General features: G+C 42.9%; 1 protein-coding gene and 1 long non-coding RNA gene across 2 annotated transcripts in view; both read left to right on the top strand.

The window, feature by feature from the left end:
* LOC148396844 (PDZ domain-containing RING finger protein 4) overlaps window positions 1-18,257 on the top strand; it is a 64,129-nt gene that overhangs the window by 8,807 nt on the left and 37,065 nt on the right. The gene's annotated exons all lie outside the window — the stretch shown is intronic.
* LOC148396845 (uncharacterized) lies at window positions 4,675-10,927 on the top strand. The gene is made up of 3 exons (XR_015859165.1): window positions 4,675-4,926; window positions 5,012-5,201; window positions 10,290-10,927. It is a non-coding gene; the product is annotated as an uncharacterized LOC148396845 (long non-coding RNA).

The following is an 18,257-nucleotide window of genomic DNA, read 5'->3' as shown; positions in this document are numbered from 1 at the left end:
TATCTGTCATTAAGCTTGAGTGGAGGTTTGGGCAGGAGATCTCGTTGAAGTTTAGAGGGTGGTCTGCTTGATTATGGGTGAGCCCAGAGGGACGGGCCAGCCCGGGCAGATAAAAGGAGGGTGGCAAGAGCAACGATAGGCACCATCCATCACTCGCAGCGATGGCACGTCAGCCACTTTTGCACGCTGTCGTAAGCTGACGGATGACTCCTTCCATGGGGATGGAGACGTTGGAGGGCTTGTCATTACTGAGAGATGCCCTGAAGCCAACGTGGCGAAACCCCGAAACTGGCCATGGAAGTTGGATTGTTGAAAACACATCATGATCAACTGTTTTAATTTGGATGTTTTTGCAGTCGTTAGCTTGTTGATGATTTTTGTAGTATTTTGGCTCCCTCTACTGGTACATTTATGGTTTTTGATAAATGACAAGCTCATCTAACCGTCAAATAGATTTTTTTTTTTTTTTTTTACCTGGAATTAGCATCATTCATTATATAATGGCTAATTTTGATAGCTAATTTCAAAAGCGTCCGTCAGTTTGATTTAGTTCCGTGAAAAGATACCAGGATTATCAATTTGCTCAAGCTGTTGTGTTTATTATGCAACAAAGTATCGTGACAATTTTGAACCACAAAATAAATCCTTGAAAAACTACGCTTACCAACATGGTGTCATATGCTACGTTTTGATTGGTTGTCAAGCTAGCACATGACGTGGCGCTAGGTTGCTAGCATAAAACTTGAATAGAACTCCACCATTTCTGACTTGTGTGATTGTTGCGTTGAAAGGCCAAACGGTTCCATTTAGTAAATCTAGCTGAAATCTGCATTTATTTGTTGCAAAATTTAAAATAAGTTTCCCAGTACGGTCATCATTTATAGGCCATCCCGCTAACAAAGCAACGAGAATAAAACCCTTGCCCTCTCATACTAGAAACAAGTCAGCAACTATGGATGTTTTCCTGCATCTTGCGCCACACGGAAGCAAAATAATCGATACGGATGTAATGTTGGATTCCTTTTTAATTAGGCTATCAGAGGCAGTTCGAGGCTATTTACCATCTGCGGAGCGCCGGGCTCATTACCTTCCCTCGCCAGGTTTTTGTCGTGCGTCTGAAAAGAGATGTAGGAATACAAAATACTTCGCGCTGGATCGTCTTAATGCACCGCCTAATTGAGATGGATATGTTTTTAATGACCGCCGCTGTTTGGCTGCCGGCTCGTACGAGAGAAAAGAGCATGAGGCGCTAATAAGGATGCTTTTGCTGAAGGTTGTGCTTAACGTTCCTATTTGGATTTCATTTGATATCCTCTGCATTTTTTTTTTCTTCTTAATGATAGCGGCGGTAATTGCAAGTCTAATTCGCTCTCCCGCAGTGGCTCGCTGCACATTCCTAGCGCGAAGGGAGAGCAAAGGTGCTAGCGGTTAAAAAGCCATGACACCGGGAGCTCATTTCGCTGTTCACTGTTTGACAAAGTGCTCACCCTGCTTGTTATTGACAGAAGCGGAGGCCCCGGAGTGTTGCTGCCGTTGACTAAGAGGCATGCACACCGCTCCATTTTGCGGATTAAAAGATAAACATAATTAATCCTCTTTGGGTCGATTAAATTGCCCCGCATTAATGTTGATGCTATCGTCCGAGGGCCGGAAAAGCCCGCCGTCATTACAGTGCGCTGGCTTGATCAATTTGCAGAAATGCTACAAAATAGAAAATTCCAGTAAATCAGAGATAAGAAGATAAATAACCCCCCCCCCCCAATATTACGCTTCTGTTTTCCATAAAACTTTGCCAGGGCCATACATTTTGGTGCACATGGGAATAAAAGCATTGCGATACTTTCTTGCTAGCCATTAGCATGACGTCAAACATATTTATGGAAAAAAAATATTTTTGGCATAGTCAATCCTTACATTTTGACTGAGACCTGCGCTAACCCCCCCTGCCGAGGCACCATAATAGTGACCTGCAGAGAACCAGCGGCCGCACGAAATATGGCTATGATCTGAGCGATGGAGCGAGGCGTTGTGTATGTCACTGGGCCTCATGTAGCACAAGAGATATGGCGGCGTGACGGCTGCAGATCATTAGGGTCTTACAGCCGGGAGAATAGCCTTCAGTCAAGCATTTATCTCTGCTCGTAGGCTCCGCCGTTGAAAAGTCTTTGTTCGCCCTCTGTACCGTTGATGGAAGCCATTCCTTTTACGTGTCGTCTGAAATCAATGTAAAGAATGATTCTGTCAGTCCTTCTTTTTAGTCCATGCCGGAGAATAAAAAGGAATTCTTTTCCCCGTGCCCCCACCCACTTTTTTTTTTTTTTTTAAATGATCCAATTTTCCTTGAAACGTTAGCTTCATTACAAATGCACATATCTTGTCACCTCATTACCGTGCCATCGAATCTTCCGACTCCCTTTCAAGCGAGTAGCCCTTAATTAGCTTCGTTTTCAGTCGTCTGGAGGCTTCACCTGAGATAGCGACCGGACGGCGCTCGGACCGCCGTTTCATCACGCTGTGTTCAAGCGCTCGCCAATTTAAAGCACAAACTCTCGAGGAATCTCGCCAGAAATACGTCTCGTCCATACAATGAGCATGTCATTGGGTTGCCCTTTATGTATATGAATGGGAGGCCTTGTTGTGCATGTCGAGCAGGATCGTCATACCAGACTGTAGACATCAAGGTGTCCTCTGGGAGTCCAAAACAAATAGCTTTGCTAACCATGACCTGTGCTCTAGCTGGTTGTCATTGTCTTCTGACATTCCAGGAAAATGGCCGCCGTTCTTCATTTCTGATTCATTTAACAGTTTCCCAGTCATTCAAATAGGTTATGACATAAAGTTGGCATTCAAATGAAAATTAATTTGAGCAAATTTGGTACCTTTATTTCAGAAGTGTGTTAGCCCAATACCAAGGAAGTAGCTGTCAGTTTCAAAAAGTTAGCGGCCCCCGCTAAAGCTAATCCTGCGATAGTCTGTGAAAAAAAGACTTTGTGAAAACGGAATCAGTTCGGACACATCAGGATTTGTACTGTGTCCAAAACGTTACCATTAAGACCATTGCTGATTACAATTGCACAATTAGCCTAAACATTAGCAAAAAATGCTAGCGATCACTTAAGCGACAAGGAACTTAAGGACAAACTTGACTGGAGTCCAAACTCTTTATTTTCAGAAAAAAGCCTAAACTTGACAATGCCGCAAACAAAACAATAACTGTCGAAGCTGGAACACGGGCTAATCTTTTAATGTGTTTTTGTTTTGCTTGTTGTAAATGAACGCGACACTCGATGAGGTTGTTGCGCTTCAATTATCATATTTTCTCAAAATGCAGCCTGTCTACATTTTAATACACACTAAAACAAGGCTTTATGTCCTCCTGTTTTTTTGGGATGCTAATGTTCCAAGTACCAAAATGAAAAGTGCAGGAAAATGAAAATGGCTGCTTTTTCTATTAGTTGACTCACACACAGATTCCTCTCAGCTCTAATTGAAACCTTTTTTTATGTCGGCTTTCGAGTCAATAATAATAACAACGTCAATCAAATCAGTCCCTCATGCAAGATTCCAGACTTTGCATCCCCAGTCCACCTGTCCATTTATTCATTTAATTCTAAATCCCATTTTCATGAGTGGGCCGGCTATGGAGGAGACCTTTCATTAGGTATAAATGAGATTGCTGCCGGTTGCCATGGAGGAGCACCCTATCTGCCTGCGTGGTGGTGGTGGTGCAGGGGCTTGGGCGAAGTGGGCGTACGAGCAGGAAGGTTAGACCGCGGACTTGATTACTTTAGGGCTGCCACGGCGGAGGAGACCAATATGCCGTTTGTCCGGCTGCTTTTTTTTCCCCGATGCAGAGATGGACTCTGAATGGGAGGGCGATGAGCCTCTCCACTCGGGAATGAGATTGCTTTCATTTCCAAAAAAGGGGGAAGCCTCGTGAAGGCAATGCACCTACAAGTTTTTTTTAAGGTTTCTTTCTTATTTGAAAATAGACATTTTTAGATTCAATGTGATGTACGTCCCTTCGAATGGTCTTTCTTAGTGCTTCAGGGTATTTGTTGGTGGAGGGTGGTCTCCAGGGTGGGGTCAGGAGAGCTTTGGTGATGAGCCTTCCTCTGGCGGAGCTAGAGGGTGGGTCACAAGGGCAATGGACTCCCCTTGAAATATGCTTGGACCCCCCAGGTGCCAGGACAGATAATTGATTTTTGGGACTCTATCAGCATTTTGTGAAGAATTTGGGGGTTTTTGCAGACCCCCCCCCAAAGAAAAAAAAATTCCTAGCTCTGCCACTGGATCCTTCCTGTTTTGTACAGTAGCCCGCAATCAGGCGGCAGGGCTGCGACATCAACTAACACACACACGTACACACACTCCGTATTTCATTACTGTGCTGCTTGAACGGCGAGAAAATTGGGATTGATGTTGAAAGAGGGGGAACAAGGAGGGGAAATAGTCTGAGGCATGAGAAGAAACAGGCACTTTGATAGAATATGACCGCCCCCAAGGTATAAAGAATAGGGTGCGGGGGGGGAAATATGAACTAAGGAAATGGAAGGTGTCGAAATATGAGCTATTTTCCTTTGATTGCAGTCCTGCCTCGCTGATGTTGGGCCAGATAACGGCTAGCGGGCAGTGTTTGGTGTCTGTGTAATTAAGTGATATCATTGACAGATATGTATATAATATTATTACTGATGCTATCGCAGGCCCACGCTTCCTTTCTCTACCAAAGAAACAAATACCAGCTCGCACTTTGATTTCCTATTTGCAGCTTCACGCCGGTCCTCCTGGAAAAGGTCCGAGGTCTCTATTATCCGTTAGCTAAGGGAGCGCATTAGCATAGAAAAACACAGGGTTATCTCCCACGGCTTAGTTAATTGAAGTTAATCAGAGGCTGTGTTTCAGCGCGTGGCGGTTGTTGCCAGGGTGAGTCGCTCTTTTGTTCCCTTCAAACACCTCCAAGGTTCCTAATTAAGCATCCTGACACTCTGACACCGAGGCCTCTCCTCAGGATCGACTTGACAGTTAATTACAGCGGCAGGCGCAGGAAGCGACGGCGGCGGTGGCGGCTGAGCCGATACGACGGCGGGGTTGATGTTTGTTCTGGCTTTCTTTGATGAGCTCAAGTGAATTCGTTGAAGACTGAACCACCACCAGGAATGCTTAGTCGCCGCTGAAGATACCGTACGCTCGACAGACGGGTAAAGCGACACCCCAAATAGCGTTCACTGGGATTAAGTAGCAAGCTGTTGTGATTTTTGAAGGTTTATGACATCACAAGTTGGCTAATTTACATAATATTATGCGCGCGAGACGACGGCTTGACCTCTCGTGACTCGAGACTGGTTTTATTTTGGTTAATTGCCTTCGTGGAATATTATTATATTTTATGTCTGGATTGGATTTTCTCAGATAAACATCCAAAATGTGAGATTTTTTTTTTTTTGCTGAATATGGAAGAAGCATTTAAAGTAGTTTCCTCCCCTTTATCCATCTTTAATGCTTCATTTCTCACGATTCTTTGCCATTGGACGAGGATCCCAAAGGAGGTTCCGGAAAGCCCAGGAAATTCCCAGAAGCAAACACCACATACGGGCAAAGTCAAAAAATTTAAATTGCTTGTACAGAGGAGTGAAAAATAGCAATAAATGATTCGCTTAAACGGTCTTAGCGTAGGTTGAAACGGACGTGGTTGACATCAGCGCGTGTTGTTTACGCCGGGAAATGGATGACTACAACCGCTTTTACACTCACAATTAAATATTATGTGCGTGGATCATTTTTAGCCAAACTGCCGTTTGTCTTTTATGATGCTTTATAAAGCCTTTATGGTGACATTTAGCAACAAATGCCATACATTTGCATGTCATCATCACATTTAAGTGGATGTGGCGTTATGAGATACATAAAAGCTGTCTGTTCAGTACAGAAAGGATGCTTTTACTTTTTCATGAATACCTGGTTTTAAACAGATCATACGATTAAAAGTGTCCTATGGTACAAAAAAAAAATACTAAAGTATAGAGAGGTCTTAAGGCATTTATCAGGGGCAGACATTATTACAAATGGATTTGATTCATAGGTCAGCCTCAATTCTGGTTATGGCTCCAAAAATAATCTTATCAGATTATCCTGCCATGTTATATTCTGATTTTTTTTTTTTTTCTAATTTTGGCTATGGCTAATGTCGGCCGACAATTTTCAAATCCTCCCCTGCTTTATGAATTGTAATTGCTTAGAGTACATAAAGTAAACAATCGTCCAACATTAGTCGATTATTTTAGCCGATTAATCGGTCGGGCCCTAGAATTGCTTATATTGTCACGGAAGACAACACGAAAATGGCTGGCAATACGAGGAACTCTTATTATTTTCCCCATTGCTAACGCTGCCTGCCATTTTATCGCGATAATTCCAAGCATGTTCAAAAGATTCCACGGCCATCTTGAGAGTTACGAACTATCTCTCGCATAGAGTCTGCTATGGGGATGATGTTGAAAAACCGCCGCATGCCTAATAAAGCAGAGACATTTTTATTTTTTATCACCCCGCATTTACTAGATCTGCCGGTCGGCCACCGTAGCCAATGGTGCAAAAAATCAAAACCAAACAGGCAGCATATGCGGCGTCGGCGTCTTGAGGCGAGATGTTTATGAGGCCTAAGATGAGGATCCGGTAAATCACCGCTTGTAATCGGGGCCGTTGCCATCGCTCGCGTATAAGATGACTTATGAGTGATGCTCGTCGTATCGCTCGCCAGTCGTCCCCTTCATTCGCCGTGCGAGGCTATCACGGGCGACCTTGCTGCCGCGCCCCGGCTCCAGGTGCAAGTGATAGATACTCGCCCTCCATGACAGCCGGGCCTCTTCCGAGAAGAAAAGCCATATTGATTCATGGGCCAATAAATACGGGCACAAGCAGTTTTGCTTCACTGACTCCGCCCTCTCCATTTAGTCGCCCCTCTCTTCCTTTTTAAGAGGCAAACCTGTAAAAAGCTTATCTGACGATCGGTGCCAGGCACGGCGGTAGAAACAATGGCCGCTCACGGGTACGAGGCGGGTGGAATGAATGACCTCAGCGGGTTGGATAACCAAAGGGCCATTCCCCTCCGCGTATTAAATATCGATCATAACAATTCTAGAATGGAGTCATTATTTTCTTTGGCGCGCCATTATGGAGGTCCTTGGCACTGGATGGCCACTTGAAGCAAATTTTGGATCGCTATCATAAGTCATAACAAAAGACAAAAAAATATCTGTGCAAACCTGACGGCCCCTTTAATTAAAGTCGTATTGATTTTATCGTAGGGCGTTTGCGAGCCACTCGCTGAACGACACATGCATCACGCGACTTGGACTTAACTGTTCTGTGTCCTCCCCCCCCCCGAAATATGCCAGGCCATATAATTGATTTTTATGTCTTTTTCCTTTCTTTCTACAATCCCAACATATAATGAATATTTATTACCTTTTTGTGAAGATTCTTTGGGGGTTTCTAAAAATTGTTTGTTTTGCGGACACTCTGAAATATACACACACACACAAAGCCCCCCCAAGGGAAAAAAAAATCCCATCTCCACCAGTGATTACAGTATCTCACTCATCTTAACCTCGCGCATGTGCTTTCAAAGCTTTTTGGCTCCGACATGACGACTATCTCAAGCTATTAGTGTGGAGATGATGCAGGTGCACGCCATTGCCACAGCAACCAAAACGTTCTGGTCGGCCATGTAAGAAAATGCAATTCAGTCCCGACGGGCATAATTTAACATCAGAAATAGCAAACAAACGCACTATGACAGAGGTCCGCCTTTGGAAAATCCAATTTTCCAAATATCATATGTCTTGCTTTTGCAGTAATGATAGTTGCAGTCCTCTTGGCTTGAAATGAGAAGGATGAATGAAATGTGACTGCCTAGCATTCTGTCTCAGAGTGCCATGGTTGGGCATCAAACTATTGATTTCTGGAGTATTCCTCATCAAATAATAAAATATACTCCACGTGTCATACATGAGCGCGTCCTTACTGCGACCTCTGGCTGCTAACGAGACGATGTAGTGACGGCGGTATGTCGCGAGACACATCCATCGGGATTGGACGGCGGTTGCTAACATTAGCGTCATTTCGCTGCATCTTTTTTATTGCTAGCGAGTTTGGACAACCATTTGTCGTGATCAGCTAGAGCAGGGGTGTCAAACTCATTTTTTTCGTGGGCCGCATTGTAGTCATAGCTTCTTTCGGAGGGCCATTATGACTGTCAACTCAAATAAATGTATGAGCACCTCATATTATGTACAGTAAAAGCTACAAAACAAACTGGCAAATAACTCGTTTTCAAATCAGACGAGTAAAAACTGGTCAAATAGTTTAAAAGAAGATATTAAAAGTGAAGACAATTTGCAATTCTAGGAATGACACACGAAATAAAATGATGTGGCGGGCCGTATCTGGCCCCCGGGCCTTGAGTTTGATACCTGTGAAGCGAGAGACTTGCTCGACCAAAAGATGACATCCATGACCATGGAACTTTGTGGAATCATTTGAGTGAATTATTATTATTAAAAAAAAACTGATTAGCTTTTGTAAGGTTGCCATCTTTTGGAACACTGTGACTAACAAGTATGAATACTTCAATGACAACATAAAGTGACATAAGCTGAAGACAAAAGCATCAAACAACATCCACTGGAGATGAATCCACTCGTAAAAGAGAGAGGAAAAAAAAATCAATGCTTTATTTTACATGGCAATTTAGCCTAATGCAATTACTTGACATTCTCGTAACCGGGCGGCTGTAGCGTCTGTGGTGGTTTTGCAATCGAATTAACGTCTTAGCCGCTACAAGGCTCAACGCAGCGGGAGCGCGGCCAATCACATTTGTGTGAGAAATGAGATGGGCCATATTTTCAATTACATTTGGGCATAAAGGGATTGTTAATCCTGTCCCCCTTTGCTGCAAGAAGCTGTTAATGAATTTTTGTCTCCTTTGAGATAACTGCCTTTCTTTGTCCCGTCCGCACATTTCGATGGATGCAAATCTATTCGCGGCAAGGTTAAGCGCTTTGTTTGTCTGTTTATGCCAGATGATGTCATAAGCCTTCGGGTCTCCTCTCACCCTTTCTCTGCTTTATGGATTATAGCCTTGTGAATATTTTGTCTTGCTTTCGTGGACTTTTAACAACCGGGGGATAGCGATATTGAATTGTTTTTACACCTCATTTGGTTTATATTACTGGATTTTCATCTTCTCATGTCATCAGTCGTGTAAAGTCGCTTTCAAAGTTTATTTGCGAAGCACCTTTCATGGTTGCATGGCTTACTGGTACTAAAAAGTATCGCTGTTAGAAATGGTACCACGTCTTTTTGGTGTCTGCATTTCTCAAAGTTGCTGCATCTCTGGTTTGACAGATGGTTAGGGTTAGGGTTAGGGTTAGAATGTTTGTCACTTCCAGTTTCGGTTAACTAAGTGACACGCAAAAGAAAGAGAAAGAATTAATGAACGTCTGCTAGCTTAATGCTAACATTTGGTAATGCAACCGCCATAGACTGGCTAATAAAATTTAGGCTAAATGTTCAATTTGGTTCAATCCTGCCCACAACCCAAATTTAGCAGATTAATAGATAAACAGATGTGTATGATCTTTTTTGATTTAATGAAGTTTTATGACATTATAGTTTTAATTCAGGTATTGTGTATCAATTAATAAAAATGAAGTTCAATTTTGATGCCATTTGATTACCTGATATTTTAGATTTTTCACATCAAATTTTTCATGGTCATATCAAATTCACAATCTTAGTTTCGTGACAACAATAATGAAAACGTTCCATCAAGTCTGGATTGTACATTCTCAGCTTTGTTGGCCTCTACCCGAACTTGATTTCGCCGATACTGTAAAACACATAAGGACCGTAAAACGATCATTCTTTCAAATCAACTGCTCTTGGCCTCTTTTGAGGGCCGTGACTTTTAATGGATGAAGCAGCTGCTGTGGGATGCATGTTAGCGAGTCTGATAAGGCTCGGGTTCCCCATCAGGATTCCGGTCTAGTCCGTCCCAGGCCTGAATCCGTCAACAGTTGGCTTGATGATCGATGGTGCTTTAATACGCTGTTCTTTTTAAACTGTCGCTCTGAATTTCCCAAATTAGGCCAAACAAATGACACACACACACACACACACACAAACCTTTTCTTTTGTCACGTCATCATTCCTCCTTCTTGTGAGTGACAAGTGGTTGAAGCCTATGACAACATGATTACACTTTTTTTTTTTGTGTCCTTCCACAGACTGGCGGGTTGTTAACGTGTGTGTGTGTGGGCTCGAGACCATCCTTGCACACACACATGCATACAGAGGTGACACGGTCACCGTCATTAGACCTTCACAGGCATCTGCTGGCGCCCGCTCCGTGACGTGATCCTTCACCTCATACATGACAAGTCGGCCATTTAGCGTTAAATTTATGCCGCCCGTGGCCTTTATCAATGCATTCTTGCTTGTGAAAAGACGAAAGGGAAAGGGGGGCAACCCGGGGATGTCACTCGAGGTCCGAGCTTTGATTTGTGTCATTGCTTTTTACTCAACTAGACATGGTAATGACATGTTGAGCTTGGAAGCAGCTGGTGGTTGGTATGTCCTTGTTGTCTGATTGACCCGACGATGTAAACACGGAATTACACGGCTGCAATCTACTAAAACATACGTGTCAAACGCATACATCAGGAAACATTCATTAAAGAGTGTTGAGGTGACGACACTCATGCTCCTTTACCGTCCTTCCTTTGCGGGCTCCCAATCTCGTTTCTCAAGGCTGGACTGGGAAAAGTGATTGAAATCAAAGCTGCTGGAGTGTAATATTGAAATGAGGTCCGGTCATTGAGAGGAATCCATAACCGGGCTGACACTGTCGCCCGGGGAACCTTACGTCATGTGGACGAAAATAAATGCCAAAATGAGTGATGTGCTTTTTCCTTCTGGAATTTTTTTTTTTTGCTGTCTGACTCTGAAGCGATTATTGTAGGAGAAACATTTATGGTAAGCAAATTTGTCGTGAGCAATACTTCGTGTCCAGAAAAGCTATTGATGTTAAATTTTCGTTGCACTCCTGGATGGATTCTTCAACACTGAAATCAAAAACCAAGTTGAACATTTACGAAGCTTTTGTGTTTATCGTAAAATCCAGATCGTCCTCCATTTTTTTTTAGAGGCTCTATTCAGCATTCCGCACAAATTCAATCGTAATGAAAATTCCACAGCAGATCTTTGCCGTCTGGTATCAGAAGCAACTCAAAGTGTGAACGGCCTTATCCTTATTACCCATTGTGAAAATGAGCCTGCCGGGAAAGTCTCATTCACGGGAGCCATTCACAGAGGAAATTTGTGCGACACAATGGACTATAGGGAAAAGAGAAGTGTGTCTGAGAATAAAGATTGACAGAGCGTTGTAAAGCTTTGTTTGAATTGAAAGCTGTTTGCACTAGTCTGTGCTCCAAAGGCCAAGGGGAAGTTTTCAGATGCAGCACCGCCAAAACTTTGTTAGCCTTGGATTTTCTCATCCAGACATTTCAAATCTATTTATTGTTTCTCTCAAATCAAAGTTTGTAAATCTTTAGTCCCTGCGGTCAAGTGGCATTTTCACGAGTGCGCCATTGTATAGAATCTCCTCACCGCCATCCATAAACTGCAATTTTTGACAGATCTCCAACTTTTTTATTGACCCCCGCAAATGTTATTTACAACAGCAATATACAGCTCTGCATGCTACTAATCAAGAGCTGGTGACAGAACGGCCACAAAGCGGTCGTCAAGAGGCGAGGAGTCGCCAGCGGAAGGTCACTAGGTGGGAAGGGAGCGGCCCTGCGTGCCCTCCGCTTGTAATCATTCGTATTAATTCCGGGTGAGCTGTTAGCAGAGAAAACACATCTGTCTACAGTGACGTATTGTTTTCATAAGCTAGTGAGCGAACTCTCGCAGTGTAACGGGGACGAGCTCCCATCTCGGCAGCCGAAGCGCGAAAACTTTGGCTTATCCTCAATATAATTGGCTGGAAAAATCCAATTTGGCGGTAATTGAAATTAATTTTGTCAAGACGACAGGAAGCACAGTGACGTTGGCTAACAGTACGATAACAGCTAGCTAACAGCTAGCCTAGCTTCTTTTACGTCAATCTTTTTTCCTTTTTTTTGTGTTTTCCTCAAGTCTGGATTCCCTTTGGCAAGATTCTATGACGCAAGTAATCCTCAAGCGTTGGCTTTTCATCACCCCACCAAGTCTTGCTTGTTACATGCCCCGATAGCATTCAAGCGGCGCAGGCCCGGTCTAATACAGCCATCGCCGTCCGTCTTGATAAATCAACATTAGCGTGTCCACGGCTCCGTTACCCTCCGAAGGATGTCGGAGAGCAAAGTAGAGGCAGCGATTGGATCGCCCTTCACTCCTCGTGGCCATGCCAGGCACGCTCGGTACGAAGAGGTCCATTACCTTTACACCCTCCTCCCTCTTGCCATCCTCCTGCTCTCTGGCCTTCACACTCTCGAGAAACAAAACGGGGGAAACCAAAGCATCGTTGTCCACTGGCCAAACGACGCGACCGATTAAAAGACCAAACGAATTACGGCCCCGTGAGCTCGTGTTTTGAATGCGATCAATCAAAGTTACCGGTTGAGATTCCTTTGAGAGGCTTTATAACATATTCTCACTTTCCGTTTGCATCTTTAAGTGGCGTACTTGTTTGCAACATCTTAATTTTTTAAAAGTGCCAGACCCTACACGAGTAAACCGCACTAAATGGCCAACACACCTTTGAATGACGTGAATCAATAAATACTCAAATACCGCCGAGAATCTAAATATTAGTCGTTAAAGCGATACAAATTGTTGCACGATGATCAAATGTCTCTCTCGTTCATATCCGATCTTTTTCTTATTATTAAACATCTTGTCCCGCCCCCAAAGACAAATTGAAAGTTACTACCCACATGTGTATCCATCGAGACGGTGAACGACGTGGGTGCTTGACAGGTGGGCTCATAACGTGGCTCCCCTCGGGGCGCGGTGATGGAGGTCGTTGCTTTAATTGCTCGTGTAGCGAGCTCGTCCATTTTTTTGTCGCCTTTCTTGTTTTGCAAAGGAACGAACGCCGCCTATACGTCAGTCGTATTTTCTATAAGGTTTCGGGATGTTTCATAGTCGGGCTGTTTGTGTGTTTTATGCGCGTCAGTGTGTTTGTGTGCAGCAACATCTGGCGCTTGTGTGATTGGTGCGGCGCCCCCTCCGGCCTTTTCATAGGTGATAGATGACACCTATCACAACCTGTCAGCGGGGACCCCGACCGGCTAACTCGCAGACCAATCCGAAGCCGCCTCTCCTCCATCTTTACTCCCCTCATTTTGTTTTCTTTTTTACTGCCGAGTGAGATGGAGTGATGGCGCGAGTGCTAGGAGAGAAACTCGTTTGCCTTTTATGGATAGCATGCGGCACATTTCAGCAGCGAGAAACAAAAGATATTGTAAAATAGAATGTCCCGGGAGAGCAAGCTGACATGACTATTGAGCAGGATTTTTTTGTAGGCTTGAAGTTTTTTTATTTTATTTATTTTTATTTATTCCATTCTATAGTTTTAAACAAATAATTATTCACTTTTTTTATTTGGCTGTAGTATAGTAAAAAAAAAATTTTGCTCTTTATATTCCTTTTTTAATTTTTCCCCAAAACACCTCCCCAGAACCAAATACCTGCAAAATTATGGTTCAGTAAAAAAATGTGTTTTCAGTGATGCTGTTACACGCTAACCATCATCACAGTGAATACAAATGAGAAACCATGATATTAAAAAAAACAAAAAAAAAACCTCAAGCTCCAGATGAGCCGTTTCGTTGGCATTCAGGAGTAGGCTGTGTCGTAATGCACGAATCCAATCTGCCAACCAGCGCTGAAGCTACGCTTAGGAGCCATCTGTTGTGCTGATTTCTTCCCTCTTATCTCAAGCCTACCTTTATTGGAGGCTTGAAAATGATGGGACACGAATTGTTATGCTAGTTTAGTGTTGCAATAAAGACACAAAAAGCAAGAGGTAATCCTCTGCTATATTTTTCACCTAAACATTGCTCCAGTTTGGACCGTGGCGCCATGAGGCGAGAGGTGCTAGCCACTAGCTTACTGACAAGCTAACAGGGGTGTCCCCTTCGCGGGCTTGTCTGCGACGTCACCTTCTCTTTTAAAACTTTTTCTCTTTTATAACTTCTATAACAAGTTGTTCCGAAAATTGAGGCAGACTACGCAGATGTAAGCATAGCTTGCTAGCTAGCTAAATGCTCACTGTCGCGGTGGTGGTGGTAGAAATGGGCCTTGTAATAATGAAAGCAAAAGTAGTAAGTCACATTTTCAGCATTTATTCTCAAACATTTTGAAATTAAAATCTTAAATTTAACCTTTTGGGCTCTTTTCTCAACAAATGCCAGTTTCTCTCCATTTGCTGTCTTCACCATTTTATTGCTACACTAAGATGAAGTACAAGGTTCCAATATGTAACGCTAGTAAAATGTTTGCCACTGCTTTTTACGGTATTGGAAACGCTCCCGTCTTCCCAACATAAGAACTATCCTCGCCGTTTGATAAATGGTTGCCTCAGGGCCATGCTGGTTTTCCCTTTGCCTGATAATAATTGATGGATGACGCCGCTACAGGACATTGACAGGCTGGTTGCCTGGCCTTTACCCTCTGCTGGCTGAACCCTTACATGTGTGAAATAGCCAATTATTCCAACACGCATTGAAGGTAATAAGCTGATGAGCAAATGGCCAGCGTGGGATGTCTGTGGATCCTCGTAGGAGTAGCAAGAAGAATAAAATGACTCCATCAGGCGCAATTCGGCCGGCTGGACACAGTTGGCAGGAATAAGGTCAGTTAGGTTTTTATTTATTTATTTTATTTTTTACCCCCTCTAACTATGTTATCCCCTTTTTGTATTGACTTAAACTTTATGATCCATGCTGCACTCATGTTATACAGGAGCTAATTTGCCAAAATAAATCCCTCCTCTTAGGGGGTTGTTAAATGGCTAATGGAAACAGCAGCGGGTGTGCACTCTCGGGGAAACATTAAACATGGCTTTTGCAAGGGAATGGAAAGTCACAGGTTCTGGAGCCGTGAGCTAACGCTAACCAGTCATACCATATTGAAGGAATGCTCCATCATTATAACTCACATGTCAACCAGTCCAATCTATTTGCTGAAATTGTTTTATCGGAAGCAAAATATGAATATATGCAGGAGTTGTAGCATCCCAGGTAGAAATGTCGGTGATTGGATCGGTTATTTTTTGTTGCGGATATCTCAGGTTGCGTGTTGACATGCGGTTGTCACATTTCTTTCAACCCCCAAGTCAGTTTACGCTACACGTTTTTTTCCCCTCAAATCTGATTTGAGTTGTGGCAGCATTACAAGGGAGGGGAAAAAATTTGATGTCCTCAAATTGGAATTGAGTTTCAGCCAAAACTTGGTTACATTCTAACATGTATCAAGTCATCTGTCAATGTGATTGATGAGGGTGTCCAGAGGAGTAATGCTGCGGTTAACCTCATTTTACATGTGCATTTAACCAAACATCCATTAACGAAAGTCAGCTAGCTTAATGCTAACACAATATGGGAAACGCTATAGACGGGCTAACAGAACTAGCATCGGTATTATGTTTCTTACTGTTCATTGTATCATATGTAGGACTTGAAAATATATCTTTTTGCAGTTCTACTGCGTTGTTGGTAAAGTACGTTGAGTTTTGATTTACATTGCTCCGTAGGAATAGTCCTGAACTTGGTGACCCCTATACCATTGATTCCTTGCTTCTTTTTTTTCTCTCGCTCTCCCCATGGTAAAAAAAAAAAAAAATTAATAGTGCCCTTGAACCATGTTGTGTAAAGCCAGCCTCTAAACCATCTTCCCTCCCTCCCTCCATCCATCCATCCAACCCTTGCTCCCCCATTCATCTTCAGTCTCTGTCATTCACTTTCCTCGCTCCACTCACCCTCATCTATTGTGCTCTCCCCCTTTTGCAGCCCGCTTTCATTCTTCAACAAAGGGTAATTGAAAAATATTCCAAAGATGTGTGAAAACAAACACTGATTGGACGCTGATTGTGCTTGAATGTGACCAAAGGCATTCAGTTGGCGCCGATTCCATTGCCGCGGCCGACGTGAGAGTCTCGACGTGACAAGCCATCGTTTCATTACGTTTGCGGTCTCTAAAGAATTCGACTTCATTTCCCATGAGCGCCCACTCTTGCAGAAGCTTCCCTTATAATCCAAGCTGACATCAACTCTGTTACTTCCAATCTCGAGTTTCAAACCTGCCTTGTCTGTTTTTGGCATGACTCTACCATGAACAGTTCGTCAAATAAATTGTGTTGCTCGCTTCAAGCTGTTTCCTGCCACTTCCCGTTAAAGTTAACGTGAAAAATGGACTTAAAACTGAAAATTACATTTTGTGGTTTTGACTAAATCCCATAACGTTCTTTTATAAAAGACTGCTAGCTTAATGCTAACAGATAACACGAAACAGAGGTACAAAACGATTTCCTTGGTTAGATATTTTTAGCCATACTATTAAATCCGTCCAAAACCTTAATTTCCATTGTTTCCTTTTGGACAATTCTTTATTCATCCAATTTAGCTCCTGGAATGAATCATTTTTGACCTCCTGAGGTTCACCTGCATTATTGCAACTACTTGGCTTTATTACAAGTGTTTTCGAAAAATCCATTGAAAATGTTTGACTCTCCATTAAGATTCCCAATACAAGGTTGTGCCGAAAGTAAAGGTAATGAAATTACCTCAAAATAGCCAAGGGGCTCATTGGGTCCATTAGATGGATTTCCATTACATTTCCCTCAGGGTGACTCTTAATAGCTTGGGCGATTCCGTACGTTTTCATTTAGTCCCATTGCACGTTTTGTCATTTCAAAACGTCTTTAAGGACCCTCAACTGGCAAAGGTCACTCACTGCTATCAGTAGAAATAGTTTGCACATCCTGATGGAAGGATATTTTATGGTTAGCCGATAACGGCTATTGCTACCCATGTTTAGTTGGGGAAAGTAATTGTTTGATTCCTTGGTGGATTTGTAAGTTAGCTTGCAAGAAGAACTTAATCAATTTTATGGTTTATTGATTATGGTAATACACCGTATCCGTTCGATTTGTTAAAAACAATTTTGAATTCAGATCTTTAGGACTTTGTTTTGGGTCATCGTCACGGTCAAAGACCCAATCCCAACCTGTCTTGAGTGTTCTTGCTGAGGACAGGAGGTTTTCAGCCAAGAATTTATAGTCCATGACTTTTCTGAGTGTCATGTGTTTGGCTGCTGCTGGCATATCTATTACTGTCGCTGTGACTGACGTGGGAAATGGGGCCTGGGATTGGAGATGGCTGAGTGGAGTGTTGGCGTGAAGCTCAGTTGTGTTCCCTTCATTAGACAGGCCAGAGGAATGCCCCTCACGACCCCGCGTTGACCCTTCCAACACAATTACTAAGCACAGGCCTGGCCGCCGCTTATTGATGCCCGTCACCGACATAAGCTGATGCACAGGTCGAGCTCGCTAATGCGGTTGCCTGTCAAATGTCGTGAACTATGGACACGCACACGGCAAAGAAAAACAAGAGTGGACTTATTGATTGAAATTTGGATACCTAATAGCGGTAATGGTAGTGGGAGATAAGTGGGGTAAGACCAAAGAGTTATATTATGTTATTATTATGAAAAATAGTTGTATTTAGGGATGGTGGAGGACCAGGTAGCGGTATCGGGCCGATGCAGGCTTTTTTGTAAAGTATTGTGTACTAATACCAGCTACTGATTCTGCAAAAAAATGGACAAAGTCCTCCTCTGCAGTAGATGGCGCTATACTGAGACAAATCATCATCTTTGTCGGAAAGAAAGGACTTAATTCTCAATTTTTTTTTAAAATCATAATCTATATGTCAAAAGAACCAGAGGTACCTAGGAATGGTTAATTTGAAAATATTACACAAAAGCAAAAAAATTTCTCCTACACATAAAAAAAACTTGAACCCATCTCATGGGCATCCCTGGTAATCAATAAATGAGAACTGCAAAGTGAAATGCAACCAATTCTAATTACACTCGTGGCTTCTCTGAGAAAAAAAAAAATCTGTATCCTACTACATCCGCTTGAAGCCTCTTAAATGTGTGGCTTTGCTGCACTTAGGTGGAGAGCTCGTGATGTAATATTCTACGCT

Source organism: Syngnathus floridae, chromosome 6 (assembly GCF_059516105.1).
Source record: "Syngnathus floridae isolate MCC-2025c chromosome 6, RoL_Sflo_1.0, whole genome shotgun sequence".
In the NCBI taxonomy this organism is placed as follows: Eukaryota; Metazoa; Chordata; class Actinopteri; order Syngnathiformes; family Syngnathidae; genus Syngnathus; species Syngnathus floridae.
This window is presented reverse-complemented; position numbering and strand designations above follow the sequence as displayed.